This window comes from Pristis pectinata, chromosome 6 (genome assembly GCF_009764475.1).
Source record: "Pristis pectinata isolate sPriPec2 chromosome 6, sPriPec2.1.pri, whole genome shotgun sequence".
In the NCBI taxonomy this organism is placed as follows: domain Eukaryota; kingdom Metazoa; phylum Chordata; class Chondrichthyes; order Rhinopristiformes; family Pristidae; genus Pristis; species Pristis pectinata.
In genome coordinates, this window is record NC_067410.1 from 100,707,701 (window position 1) to 100,723,293 (window position 15,593).

The window sequence follows — 15,593 nt, forward strand, 5'->3', positions numbered from 1 at the left end:
TTTAAGAAACTCTTAGATACCCACATGAGTGTTATAGAAATGGGGGGCTATGTGGGAGGGATGGGTTAGATAGATCTTATAGCAGGATAAAATGTCGGCACAACATTGTGGACCAAAGGGCCTGTACTGTGCTGTAATGTTCTATGTTCGATGTTCTATGTAACCCCTATATTTAAAGTGGAGGTAGATAGATCTTTGAAAGATCAGGGGACTGAGGGTTATGGGGAACTGGTAGAGAGGAGGAGTTGTGGCTGCAAGTCGAAAAGCTAAGATATATGATATGGTGGGGCAGGCTTGAGGGGCAAGTGGCTTAATCCTGCTCTTATTTCCTCTGGTTCTTGTTATGGAAAAATACTGGAATTCATATTATGAACAGGGTAACAAAACACTTAGAAAATCATAAGATGATTAGTCAGAGACAGTACACTTTTATGAAGGGAAATGGTGCTTGACAAATCCAGTAGGTTTTTTTTGTTAAATGTTGGACTGGATAAACATAATAAAAGGTAAATTACTAAGTGGTTTTAATATCTTTCAAAATAGATGCTCAGGCTAAAATGAAACCTGTCCAGGCTGTTTCATGAAGTAAGGGAAGAAATTACAGTGGAGGCATATATAATCTTCGCCTTTTTGACTGCAGATGCTGGAATCTGGAGCAAAGAAAAACAAACTACTAGAGGAACTCAGTGGGTCAGGCAGTATCTGTAGAGGGAAATGGACAGTCGACATTTTGGGTCGAGACCCTTCATTTGGACTATTACTGTGGCTCTGATGACAAGAAATTACAGTGTTTCTGGTGACAATTTTTCAATCCTTCCTGGCAACAGGAGTAGAAGTAGTGGGACTGGAGGACCACTGACAATGTGCCATTGTTTAAAAAGGGAGGAAAGGATAAATCTAGGAGCTATAGTTCAGTCAGCTAAGGGAAGGTTGTGTCTTATTTACTTGACTGAATTTTTCAAGATGGTAACAAGGAAAGTGACAAGAAACAGTGTGTTCAATGTAGTCCATGTGGATTTTAGTAAGGCTTTTGCAAAAATTTCCGTCTCTCAGACTGGTAAAAAAAAATGAAAGCACATGAGGTCCAAGTGAAAATGGCAAATTGGATCCAAATTTGCAGGAATGTAGGATAACGGTTGACAGGTGTCTTTTTATGACTGGAAGACTGTTACCAGTTTTGGTAAAATATTAATGATTTGTACTGAAATGTAGGGGACAACATGATAAAGAAATTTGCAGATGATACAAAAATTGTTTGTGTGCTTGGTAGTGAGGGAGAAAATTTTAGATTGAACAAAGATAGTTTCAGATTGGTTTGAACAGTCAGATAGAAAAGTCACTGATGGAACTTTGTCCAAAGCATTGTGAGGTAGTGCATTTGAGGAATTACAACAAGGAAAGAGAATATACAATGAATGGAAAGATATTGGATGGTGTGGAGGGACCTTGGATTGTACATCCACAGATCCTTAAGGGAGTAGAACATGTCAATAAGGTGGTTAAGAAGTCATATGGGATTACTTTCCTTTATTAGCCAAGACACAGAATTTAATAACAAAGAGGTTGTGCATGATCTGTATACAACACTGGTTAGGCCTTAGGTGGGGTCCTGTATGCAGCTCTGGTCACCACGTTACAGGAAAAGACGTAATTTATTTTTCCATCCCCAACTGCTCACTGAACAAAGGTTTGGGTAAGAGGTTTAATGAAGATGTTGCCTGCACTGGAAATTTGTAGCTATGAAGAGCAATTGGATAGGGTAGGATTCTATTCTTCAGAACAGGTGAAACTGATGGGAACTTTTACTGAGGTATACAAATTATAAGGTGCCTAAATAGAGTAAATAGAAAGGACCTACTTCCATTGAGGGGTCAAAAGCCTGAGGTAGAGATTTAAAGAACTGGAAGAAGCATTAGAGGGGAGATGAGGAAACCCCTTTTCCATGCAGAGAATGGTGAGAAACTGAAACTTACTGACTGAAAGATGGTGGGGGCTTGAACCCCTCAACACATCTTAAAAATAATTAATATGTATGTGAAGAGCTGAGATCTGAAGCTTCAGACCTCTGCTGGAAATTGGGATTGGATTAGGTAGTTCTTCTTGACCAGCAGATACATAAAGCCTCCTTCTGTGGTCATGCATTTTCTACAATTCTATGTAACTAGCAGGGTAGATAAGGGAGAACCAGTGAATATGATATATCTAGATTTTCAAAAGGTTACCATATAAAATGGATATAATTTCTTTCAATTTATTCATTCATGGCATGTGTATATGACCAACAAGGACAACATTTACTTTCCATCACTAATTGCCCACCATACAAAGCTCTGGCTTGGCATTTCAAATGGCAGCTTTTGAGGGATCTAGAGGAATACATTGACCAGATTGGGGAAGGATGATATTTTCCTTCTCTGAAAGAATTCATGGTTCCAATACTAATCTCAATTTTCTTCTATTAGACTTCTATTTCACATTGATTTAGAATTTCATCATCTTCCTGTCACCAACGTTAAGCTAATTGGAGATAATCATTGCCAACTTCAGATGTAGGAATTACACAGTCTTTCTGCCAATCCTCTAATCCAAATAAATTTTGCCTGTACCACTGCTATCTCTTCCCCAGTCTCTGTATTAATTTCTCTAGTGTGAAATCCAAGTGTGAATTCACACTTGGATTCACCCTATGGAATTCACACTTGGATTAACCAGCCAGGCCTCTGGATGTTAGTTCAGTAATTTAACCACACTCTAGTGAAAGAAGGCCTTGCAGGTGTTGGGGTAAAATAGCAGCATGGATTAAGGTGATGAAGGATTTGAAACACAGAGGATGGGAATAAATTGGTTACTTTCATAGAGATCAGTCCCAGGCCCAAAGGACAGAGTATAATTAATCCAGATTATTTATGTAAATATTCAACAGGGTTTGGTCACTGCACCCCACCTATCACCAGTCTGAGTAACTACCTTTAATCCCCTGCTTCCTGCTTTCCTGTTTTTGCAATTCCCTTTTACACTCCAGTCAGCTATTTGTTCTCTGACTCCACATTTTCACACTAGTCTTTTGTGTACTATGCAGCAGTTTATCAAAACTACTAAGAAATCAAGATGTACATTAATTGCATCTGCCACATCACCCATTATTTACCCTTCTTATTGTGTCTTCAAAGAAATGAAAAGAATTCCTTGCATTTAAATAGCACCTTTTCACAACCTCAGGATTAGCCAAGTGCTTTGCAAACCAACAAAGTACTTATACTGTGTTGTCACCACTGTAATGTTGAAAATGAGTTCAATACAGATGGTCAAGCATGATTTTCCATGTTGGAATTAGTGCTGACTACTCTTTATTAAATTTTCAGTTTTTTGCATGTTTTTCTATTTCACCTTTGAGAAAGAATTCAATCGCCTTCCTACTATGAATGTTAAACTAATTGCTAGATTTGTTCTAAATGTCAACTCAAATATAGGAATCACATTGCCTGACTGTTTTGTTTTTACCTGTGCTTCTGTTGTTTCATCATTAATTTCTTTATATGCCCATCTGGGACCAGGGGTCTTATATTCTCTAAATGTGATTACTTTATCTATTATCTTTCTCTATCTAACTTTAATTTCATTTATAGATCTCTTTTGCTGTCATGTTCATCATGAAGTTATTATTTAATAATTCTGCCATTTTGCTATCATTGGCTCATGTGACCTGATCTGTTGCCTGATTTTTTCTTTGGTTATTTTATACCTGGATGTTACGTTACTATTTCTTCTTACATTCTTTGACATGTTGATTTTGCAGTGTTTCACTGCTTTCCTTATTTTAAATTCCTAATCATTTTGTATTCATTTTTGACTCTCTCTTGTCATTCATGCACTTGTTGTTATTCATCCATGGAATGCCATTAGTAATTAGTTCCTTCAGGCTTTGAAAGGAAATGTTGTTTTCCTAGACACTTTTTAATCTCTGTTATAAAAGTGCAAATGTCATTATGGTAGCTGGGAAATAGGATACACATTTCTTTTTAAATCTTCAGTTTGGTTCTCAGTTAATCTTCACAGATTCCATTCTATTTCTTTAAATTTGTATTGCTTTTGTCTTTTGCTTCATCCTTCTCAAGCTTTTCCTTAACCTTATATGATATGATCATTACTGCTTAGATGCTCCCATACATTGAATTTGTCAATCTGTGCTGGTTTTTTCCCTTCAGAGATTCAACAGCTGGAGGTTTTGCATATTGGATGACAAGGGGACGCCTTGTACACATTGTAAAAACACTATTCCCCCCACTCAGATTTTTTTCTACCAGTTTACATGGGAGCAATTAATATTTCCTTTTTTTCTCAATTTAATATCCTTTTGTTATTTCATACATTTACTCTTAATTCCTTCTCCATGTCCTTTCTAAGATTAATTATTCAGAAGTATTTAATTGACTCTATAGGGAGTCTTTGGAGTTGTGAAGGGTGCTATATAGATACATCATAGTGCTTGCTTTATTCAGGACCATATTTTAAGTTCTAATTGGTTATTTTTTATCTGTGGAATTATGGAGGCCATTTGTCCCTTTGTGTTTTTGTTTAGCATGTTTCTACTGCAATCCAAAACTAATTCTAACGTCGTTGCTTCTTCCAAATCCTTTCCACCTTCCCGTGTTTTTTGAAAGTTTGCCAAATGAGCAGTGGTTGTACTCCCAAAGTAGGCTCTCCCTGCTGGAGACATACATAATTATTTAGCAATGCAAAGTAGTTCTGATACTACAAAAATGAACAAATATAAAAAAATGCTGGAAACACTCAACAACTCAGGTTTGCACCTGTGGAAATGTAAACAGATTGATTTCTAATAGCAAGGAGAAGAAGAACCATAGGCAGATGGGAACATCATCTTCTGCTCTTGGAGATATACCACTGTTCCTTCATTGTTGCTGGGTTTAAATCCTGGAACTCCCTATCTAGCAACACTGTGGAAATATCTTCCCCAAAGGATTGCTTTGGTTCAAGAAAGCACTTTCTGAAGTGTCTTTGATTAAGGCCCAAATCCTGTGAATAAGAATGGAAATCAGAGAGAGAATGATACTCCCTAGGTATAATTAGCACGGTAGCATAGTGGTTAGTACAATGCTTTACAGTGCCAGCGGACCGGGGTTCAAGTCCTGCCACTGTTTGTAAGGAGCTTGTACGTTCTCCCCGTGTCTGCGTGGGTTTCCTCTGGGTGCTCCGGTTTCCTCCCACATTCCAAAGACGTACGGGTTAGGAAGTTATGGGCATGCTATGTTGGCGCCGGAAGCGTGGCGGACACTTGGGGGCTGCCCCCCAAAATCACTATGCAAAGGATGTATTTCACTGTGTGTTTTGATGTACATGTGACTAATAAAGATCTTATCTTATCTAAAGAATCCTCTGAATGTATTTCCAGATTGTGATAGACAGGAAAAACTGGACTAATGAGAGAAAAGGAGAGCAAATGACCAAAAGAAGACTTTATATCATCATTAAAATAACTCTGCTTGTTGACCTTGTGATAGAATGCAGATAAAATGAGGACAATCAGCTGTTACATTCACTTTTTTTCATGAACTCAACTATTAACCAATTATTCTGTATATCAGAGAAAAGGTTTGTTAGTCTGGGTTTTTCCACATGACTCGTCCAATAAGAATTGTCATTTAACTGGTTTTCCTGACCAGAGAATAAAGGGCTAATTTAGGAGTTTGCAATTTTGCTGTTGCAGAGAAACGCTGACAATGGCGTGGGGTGGTTGGGGGGGGGGGGGGGGGATGTGGGGGAGGGTTCCAACAGGAATGGCACTCTCCTGCCACCTTGTGGAGACAGTGCAGGATGCCAGGTGTTAAAAGAGTCAAGCAACCCAAATCTGCATTCTTTCCTCCCCATGTTCTCCAAGCCATGAAACAGAACTGGTTAGATTACTGAATACCAGCGAGCAGTCACCTTTTTAAATATTGGTAAACAATGATTAGCTCCTGATTTCTTTCATCCCTCATTTGTGAAGTTCTTTTGTTTTCTTATGTTGCACCCCACTTCCTGCACCCTAGCCCATTAGAATACATGGGGTATCTATACTCAGGCACCTGCTACATTTTAATTCTTTTGCTGATGTTTTTTTCCCGTCACAGTAATAGGCGACTTTTTTGACATGAACAATTCAATGAAAAGACAGGAGCTATAAGAAAGAAAAATCCTTGGAGCTGGAGCCTCTCAATTATTTAGCATGCTTCTGACCTAGAAATGTTTACAGAGGATGTTCGGAATGTATGCACTAAGGTCTTGTGCGTGAAGATTAAATATAAGCAGCCTCTCCACAGAGAAGATTAGGCAGGGACTTCAGAAAACAGGACCTAGATTGTCAAGAATAGGGAATGAAGTAACAAAGAATAGACCACAAAACAGTGCATAAGAACCTGAGGTATAGAAGCAGGAGCAGACCTTTTGATCTTCTACTTGAGTGTTACTGTCTAGCACTAACCCAGATGTTCTTTGATTTCCTTAATATCCAAAAATATATTGATTTCCATCTTATCACAGTGACCCTGTGGTGCTCTTCGGCAGAGAATTCTTGGGCAGAATCCAGCACTTCCCTGGTAATGAACTGGAGCGTCAGTTGCAATATTCTTGTGCTCATGTCTCTGGAGGGGAACTTGTAACCCAGAGGCAAAGAACTCCAGACTGAGTCAGATACCAAGGTAGGTCAGTGGAACTTGATTTTGTCAGGCAGCAATGTTTTTTGTTGAGCTGGATTTCCAAAGGCTATGGGAGACCAATCAGGATAACAAGTGATGAAAAGGTGTGATGGCCCCCCACTATAATCCAATAAACTCCCCACAAAATTATTGTCACTAAGTACTCATACAAATGCCAAGCTAGGTCACTCAGGTTGCAGGGATAGGCCTATAGTAGTTATGGTGACTTGTTGACCTGTTGTGAATTTCTGTTGTCTTCTATTTAGTTTTGGAATTGCCCCAGTAATGCCGTGGTTCCACCAGTGTTAGCATCAGGAGGTTTTGGAAAGTTCTCTTTTAATCATGCCACGTTGACTCAGCATTGGGGTTTGTCAGTTTTTCAGATTAGGCTTTATGTTAAAACAACTGCAGCTGTTTCAATAACCTGCACTCATGTAACAATTTAACCAAAGGAAATATTATAAGCTGTTCAGATTCATGTAATCAAGCACTGAGCTAAAGGAGAATTGAGGAATGGTGACTGGGCAGGCATGGTAATGTAGCGGTTAGTGTAACGTTATTACAGTGCCAGCGACCCAGGTTCAATTCTGGCCACTGTCTGTAAGGAGTTTGTACGTTCTCCCTGTGTCTGCATGGATTTCCTCCGGGTTGCTCCAGATTCCTCCCACATTCCAAAGACGTACGAATTAGGAAGTCGTCAGCATGCTACGTTGGCGCCAGAAGTGTGTGTGACACTTGCGGGCTGCCCCCAGAGCACTCTAAGCAAAAGATGCATTTCACTGTGTGTTTCGATGTACATGTGACTAATAAAGAAATCTTGTCTTCTCTCTCTTCTCTAGAAGATTGGTTTTGAAGGGGTTCCTGACCTCCTCGTACAGCCCCTTTCCGTCTCAAACCATCCCCATTTTAGTCTTCCTTACACATTTAGAAATTATATTTCCACATTCAAAGAATGAATCAGTCATACAGATTATGAATAACTGTGGTCCCAACTCTGAGCCTTGTAGAATGCCATCTCACACCTCTGGCATTTTGACTGTCTACCCTTTACTCATTGCTGCCAGTCTTATACCCAGCCAGTTCTCCATTCTGCTCTTTGACACTGACTCTGTGTGCTCCGATCTTATTCACTAATTATGATGCAATTCCTTGTCAGAGGCCTTTTGGAAATCCAGATAATTTTTATCCCCTGCATTGTCCCTCTCTATTCCTTCTGCAGCCCGCAAGTGTTGCCACGCTCCAGCGTCAACATAGCATGGACACAACTTCCTAACCCGTACGTGTTTTGGAATGTGGGAGGAAACCAGAGCACCCGGAGGAAACCCACGCAGACATGGGGAGAACGTTATAACTCCTTACAGACAGTGGCCAGAATTGAACCCAGGTCACTGGTGCCCCAAAAACTACGCAAAAAGATACATTTCACTGTGTGTTTCGATGTACGTGTGACTAATAAAAATATCTTACCTCTTAAAACAACTCAACAGAGTAGCCAAGCAAAGCTTTCCCTTTGATTAAGGTTTCCCTTTGATTCATTGCTTTAGTTTTCCATCTCCTGATCAAATTAGGAATTCTATTATTTTTATTCCACAACCTATGATTGCTGTGCTTCCTTGCTTAAGTATTGTCAGCTCTCTGCCAGTCCTCTGGTAGTGCATCATATTAAATTGTGTCTCTCCTGCCACAATTTTAAGGAATTGTGAGGAAAGAGATGGACCTGAGGACAACAACACAGTTCGACACCATGTGGGGTGGGAGGGAGGTTGGAGATAGGCAATGCATTGTACAGCCATGGGTAGATTGAGGGTTAATGTGCAGCTCCAGCTGTGATTGGTCATGTCATGTTATAGATGCAGCTTCTCTTTAAGTAAACATTATACATGCCTTGGGAAAATACACAGTGTGTGGGTGTGGAGTGGGTGGGTGTTGCGGTTGCAGTTGAAAAACAATTTGATCCATCAAGTGAAATGAATTAGAAGGATAATCTATTCCTTTTTGTTAATAGTGCTGATTTAGACTATCTTGAGTTGTATTAGTTTTACCCTCATGGCACTCTCTCTCTAACATCTATTACCTTCAACAAGTAATGAAATCTAATAAACCCAGTGAATTAGAAAGCAAATTTACTATACTGTATGATTTCATCTCTCAACACAGGTAATCATTACCTGGTGCCAGGTACCTCTTGGGCATGGGCCGTTTCTCCTACACCAAGTCCAGATAGTGGGACTCACTTTATCTGAGATACACACACTTCAATGTACCGGTTACTCTTGTGCTACATTATCCCCATGAGCTCCCCTGTGCAGCTTGTTGTATTATTTTCTGACGGTGAGATTTCACTGACCTTCTGCTATGCCTGCACACCTCTACTGCTCTGATTTTGCTTGTCACTTTAATTTTTGCTCCGCTATCCCAGCTTCAGACTGGCATTTCTGATTTTCAATGTTCCTGGTATAAAAGGAACCTTCAGATTCTTTCCAGTGGTGCTGCCACGTTCTCCGACTCCTGATTCTACCTCTCGCGGTTATTCCATTATTGTTACTTTAACATTTTGTTTTGCATTACCTCAGACTGCACTACTGTCGTTGCACCATTCTTTGTCTTGCGCACATCATGGTATTTATTGTGGTATTTATATTACCGTGTGTACTTGTTTACTCTGTGAGCTTCATGTGAGCACTGAATTTCATTGCACCCAAGAGTATATGACAATGAACTAATCTATCGAGTCTATAATGCAGAGTGTGTTTAATTTGATAATTATTGACATTCAAGAAAATGATAGACACTGGAATAAAGTTGAAAATGAGTGGAAGATCAGCCCATATCTTGCTGAATAGTGGAGCAGTCTTGAGTGTCCATAAAGCCTTATCCCATTTCTATTTCTTGTGTTTTTAAGCTCCATTCTACCAAAGTGCCAGTTTGGGCCATAATCTACTACCATAGGCTTTTCAAATACCATCTGCTGTTTGATCTGGCCTTGTTATTTAGGTTTTTCAATTTTGCATATGCCAATTAGTTGGAAATGTGAGCTCCCCGCATCACTGTGAGAGGGAAACACGACAACTGATACCAAGAGCACACGACAAGCGACTGGGTACCTCCATAACCAATCAGATCAAAGGATAATAATGTTATCTGTACAATGAATCAGCTCCACATCTGTGGTTAACCTTGTTGGGAGAAGTTCCTTTCAGAGATGATGTGATTCTATTGTTATCACCTCCTCTGGTGATCACAAAATAATGGCTCACCTATTATTGCTGCACACTGTGAGTTTTGTTTGACTGGATTTTTGCAGACTCAGAATGGGTGCCACGGTAACTTGTGTTGGGCTGAGGATTGATTATCAGTGCCACTCCTCAGGCACCATGCTGTCATGTGAGGTCAACACGTGAAGCTTTGCCAACTCGGTTCTTCCAAAAAGATGCTGACTCCTTCCTCCCCCTTCCTATCACTATTCCCCTGTTCCATGCATTTTGCCCATCCACCAGCCCCAGCCCCAGCTCCTGGTAATATACCAGTGGAGAGAGAAGTAGATGAAATGTCAGTGTTTACTGTACACCACTTCATATTTCATGGCATTACAGACATCTTGAGTGCTGCGATAGGCCAAGGTTTTTGCTTTGCACCCATTCACCTGTCAGAGCTATTACAAGCTTCCAAGGGCAATCACCCCAGTAACCTGCTCTCAGTCCAATTGCTCAGACCCGGTAAAATTACTAAAAAAGATGGCTTGCTTTTCTGCAGGTTGCAGTAGGAGGTCCGAAAGCTTTTTGGGATTGACATAAGGAGAAGTTTTCTTACTCAGAGGGATAAAATCCTTGGAATTTTTTTTTTATCCCAGGTGGTTGTGGATGTTCAGTTGATGAATTGCCAAAGCTGAGATTAATCAATTCCTGGATAGAAGGAATTGGAGGAGGAAAGTGGACTTGAAGTAACTGATTAGCCATGTTCCAATTGAATTGTCTATCCCTACTCCTAGACCTTACATTCTTTTTACTGCAATTAAATATTTTTGAACATTAGTGACTATTGAAATGGAAGCCTTTGTGTTCACCTATTGCCTGATTTTCTGTCCAGATGAAGGGTCTCGAGTCGAAACGTCGACTGTCCATTTCCTCCACAGATGCTGCCTGACCCGTTGAGTTCCTCCAGCATCTTGGGTGTTGCTCCAGATTCCAGCATCTGCAGATTCTTGTGTCTTCTGCCTGATTTCCTTCCACCTGTTGCCCCCCAAGCAGACGTCTGCCGTGAGTGCGGGTAAAGAAAATCTATCCTGGGTCCAAACCCTTGGCTTTGACGCAGTGGGGTTGCTGGGGTGGTGTTGGGGAAGAAAGAGCAGGACAGCACCCACATAGGGAAGGAGATGAAACTTTGCCACAACTTGTCCAAAATAACTACAGGAAATGGACTGACGTGAACACCAACCAACCATCCCCAACGTGATAAAAGATTAATTCTCCAGTAGATCCTTTGCCTGTTGATGGACCTGCTTTGCTTTTATTTTTGCTTTCTGGAACTCCAATATTTGTCTCTTTTTTCTTTTTGAGGGGTAGGGTACAGGACTAAAGTGAATCATGGCAGCACATGGAATTGAACTTGCCCTCTCAAACATTTTCAAGCAGAAGATAGAGAGGAGTATACAAAAAGGATAAGAATATGTAGAGAAAGTATTTCTGATCCTTAATGAGGTTGTAACCTTACCAGTGATCATCAGCAATAGAACCACTAATAATATCATTAAAACCGCCAATACTTTGCTAATGAAAACATCACCTTTTTTTTAAAAATTGTTCCTTCCAGTGAACGTCACCTATGCCATCTTGTTGGGACTGTGGATTCAGTGTGGGAGTGTTGAACAGACTGCTTTTTCCCACTCACCTTTGTACTTTCGTTTCCACACTTACTATTTATTGTTCAGCCACCTATACTTTGCCCTTGTTTCAAAGGCTATCTCTGGATCACTGACAGACTCACCATTGCCTCTGTCTGTTTCAGTGGCAAAGGGGAGTTGGTTGGGGAAGTTCATATTACACTTAAGGGTACACTATGGCCTCACTTCACGTGGAGATCTAAATTAAGGGACACCATCAACTAATCTGGAGAAGCATAAACACTCAGTACTTTAACAGAATGATGGGGGTGAGTGCTGGTTGATTGTAGCCGATCTGTCTGCAACTCGAATGTTTGATTTCTAACTTTTCCCAAATCCCATCAACCTGAGTCATACATTCTATTTCTCTTTCTGCAGATGCTGCCCAGCCTGCTGAGGATACCCAGCATTTTCTGTTTGTATTTTAGACTTTCAGCAGCGGACAGTTCTTTTTACATCTCAATGACTGCTAAGAAACTCAGTGATGTATTTAAGAAGAGGATGTTCTTTGAATAAACCAGAAACCTCTTTCTGCTTTAGGGAATCTTCACATAACAAGTGATTTGGTGATCTCCACTGTATTCAGACATGACTTAGTAGAAGAAGTAAACCATTTCATCCTTCTCCCCCCTCCAATAACTTCAAGGCTGATTAGCAATTGTGTTTCACAGTCTCACTCCCTCCATTCCCAATATCCAAAGACCTATCACCCTCAGCGCTGAATATAATGGGTGATTGCATATCCGAAGTTCTCCTTGGCAGAGAGTTCCACACACTTACCCTCCTCCACATGAAGAGTGGCGGAGCATCAGCCCTGCCACTCTCAATTCCAGGGACCCAGGTCCTATCCTGACCTCGGGTGCTGTCTGTGTGGAATTTGCACCTCTCTTGTGACCTTTTGGGTTTCCCCCAGTTTCCTCCCACCTCCCAAAGACAAGCTGTCAGTTTAACTGGCTACTGAAAATTACCCCTTAGTGTGGATAAGGGGCAAAATAATCAAATGGGAGCTGATGGGCATGTGAGAGAGAACAGGTCGCAGGGTTACAGGGGAATAAGGATCAATGGGATTGTTCTTCTGGGAGCTGTCATAGATATGATGGGCTGAATGGCCTCCTTCTGTGTCCTAGTAAGTAAATACTAATTCCCTATCCCTGTTCTAGACTTTCCAGCCAGGGAAATTTATGTCAAACCATCTCAGAATCTTATATGCACTGATGTAATCACCTCTCATTCTTCAAGGAGTATAAACCAATCTGACTTAATCCTATAGAATGCCACCCTGCTCTCCCTCACAACCCTGACCCTCATCCCAAGACAGAGTCCTGAAGAAGGGTCCTGACCTGAACATTGAATGCTTGCTTTTCTCCACGGATGCTGCCTGCCTGTTGAGTTCCTCCAGCATCAGCGTGTTTTCATCTAGATTCCAGCATTTGCAGTCCTTTGTTTCTCAATCTGTTTAATGTGTCCCTCTTCCTCCTGGGCAAATATATTTTTCCTTGGGTACAGAGATTAAAACTGTACACACTACTCTGGGTAGTGTCTGACCAAACCTCTGTACAACCAGTAAAGTTTCCTGACTCCAATACCCCAACCTCTTTTGCATTTTAGATTCGCGTACCATTTGTCTTCATAATTGTCTGCTGTGTGCATATTAGGCTGCTGCCTTTGTGTCACAGCAGTCCCAGATCCCTACAGATAGTCCTGACCTTTTCCTCTGGAAGTGGGTGCAGAAGTTTCTTACTATTTAGAAAAATTAAAACATAGAACACAGAACAGTACAGTACAGGAACAGGCCCTTCGGCCCATCATGTCTGAGCTGACTAGAAAACCAATCTAAACTAATCCCATCTTCCTGCACAAGGTCCCTCTATCCCCTGACTGTTCATGCGTGTCCAAATGCTTCTTAAGCATTGCTATCATATCTGCTTTTACTGCATCCCTGGCAGCACATTCCAGGCATCTACCACCTTCTGTGTAAAAAAACTTGCCCCGCAAATCTCCTTTAAACTTTCCCCCTCTCACCTTATTGTTTTGCTTTTCTTCTTCCTGAAGTGAACCAGCTCTTAATCGACTGGGGTCTATTTCTCAAGTCTCCACTGTTAAACTTCCACCGGTCAAGACAAGATGCCTGTACAGTATGTGGGCTTTCAATGTACACAAGTCTGCTTATTGGTTGCCTGCACCAATCTCGCCATCTCCATCAGCACACTGATGTGCCTTCTGTTCTGACCATGCCTACTTTGGCATCTATAAAGCCTTGGCAACTGCATTCCCCATTGGTATTGTGCCAGCCAGCTGCTGTGTCATCTGCTGGAAAGGCAGGCTGCGTACAGTCTCTTAATAGCTCAGTTGTGCCATCTGGATGCTTGCCCTGTTGCAATGTATTGGTTGTGGCGTTCCTGCATCAGGAAGTTCTCCAATGCAAAGATGCACACAAAAGCTTCGAAAATGGGTAGGTTGTGATGCTTTGTTGATTCACAGCCTGCCCATGTACCCAATGAAAAATAACTATGCTGGGGAGCGTAAATAGGCAGAACCATCCATTCCTGTTAGGATCCTGTCATAAGGCTCAGGCGAAATTACTCAAGTAGAAAAATTAAATGCAAGTGCAGAAATCCTGAAGTCCATTTGTTACATGAAATACAATTATTGCTGGTCATTAACGATAGGATACTGAAAGAAAAAAGGTTGTGGTAAGGCCAGGAAGGTAACTTTGATAGGTGACCCCAGATCAAAGAGTCCACTTATTCATTGGGGCTGTGTCTGGCAAGGTTAGCGTTTAATCCCCAATTGCCCTTCAGAAGACGAGAGCGAGCTCTTTTTTAAACTTTTTCTGCTACTTAAATGGAGAAGGTGTATAAGGTAAGGAGTTCCAGAACTGTGACTCGAATAACAATGAAAGAAAGGGTGGCGCATGGCAATCTGAAGATAGTGATTGAAGAACTACTGAAAAATTAATTGGATTTTTTTTTTACTCAGAGAGTAGTTATGATCTGGAACTCACTGCCTGAAAGGGTGGTTTCAACAGAATCAATTATCTCCTTCAAAGTGAAACTACATAGGCACTTGAGGGAGAATAATTTATAGGGCTATGGGGACAGAGCGAGGGAATGCAATTGCTTTTTCAGGAGCTGGCATAGAACTGATGGGCCAAGTGGCCTCTTTTTGTTCAATAATTCTATAACATGCAAAGATCACATCACAACATTTTAAGGATGTCTTTTGAATCACAAATTAACATCTGTTTAACGTTGCATTTCTCATCATTTACTTCTGGATTTGTGTTCTGCTAACATTACCTTCTCTGTGCGCGTGCAGATGTTTTTCAGTGCATGTAGGTCACTGTCACAGTGCAGAAGGGCCAATAGTGTGTTAGTGCCAATAATCTCTAAATAGACCACAGCACAACCAGGGTAGACCAACAATGGTGATGGATCTTTGATTACTAATGGCAAGATTAACTGCAATTAATTTTTGATAGTGCTGTTACATATTAATGATGAATCATCTTAACCAGTAATACTGAGTCAGACCAGTTGGTGGCAGCTGTGGACAAATTACTGGCATTCAAATTCAGCTTTAAATAAACTGAAACCTACTACTGTGGATCAGGGTGTCCAGACACAGAGTTAAGCACAATTAATGATCCTGCTCCATTCTCACTTGAGGGCAATTTCACAATATAAATGATTACACACTGTAAGCAATGTCTCAGTGGATTGCTGGGTCACATGGAGCGTGGGAGGTGTGGGTTTATTCTTCATGCTGAAGGAGATGCTCCAACTATGCTGACAGAAAAGGTGCAACAAACTTAATTTTGGCAAGTGTTGGAAGGAAATACAAGCTGCTTGGTATCCACTGACTTCAGCAGCAGCAGCCTTGTTCCGGTTGGACTCCTCCTAACATAAGTAATGAGCAAGTTGATGGCAAACTTGTTGAAAATTAACTGGGGCAAAAGATTGTTATGATATTGGAAGACTTAATTACTTTATTCTTTAATGTGTGATGTTATTTGACAG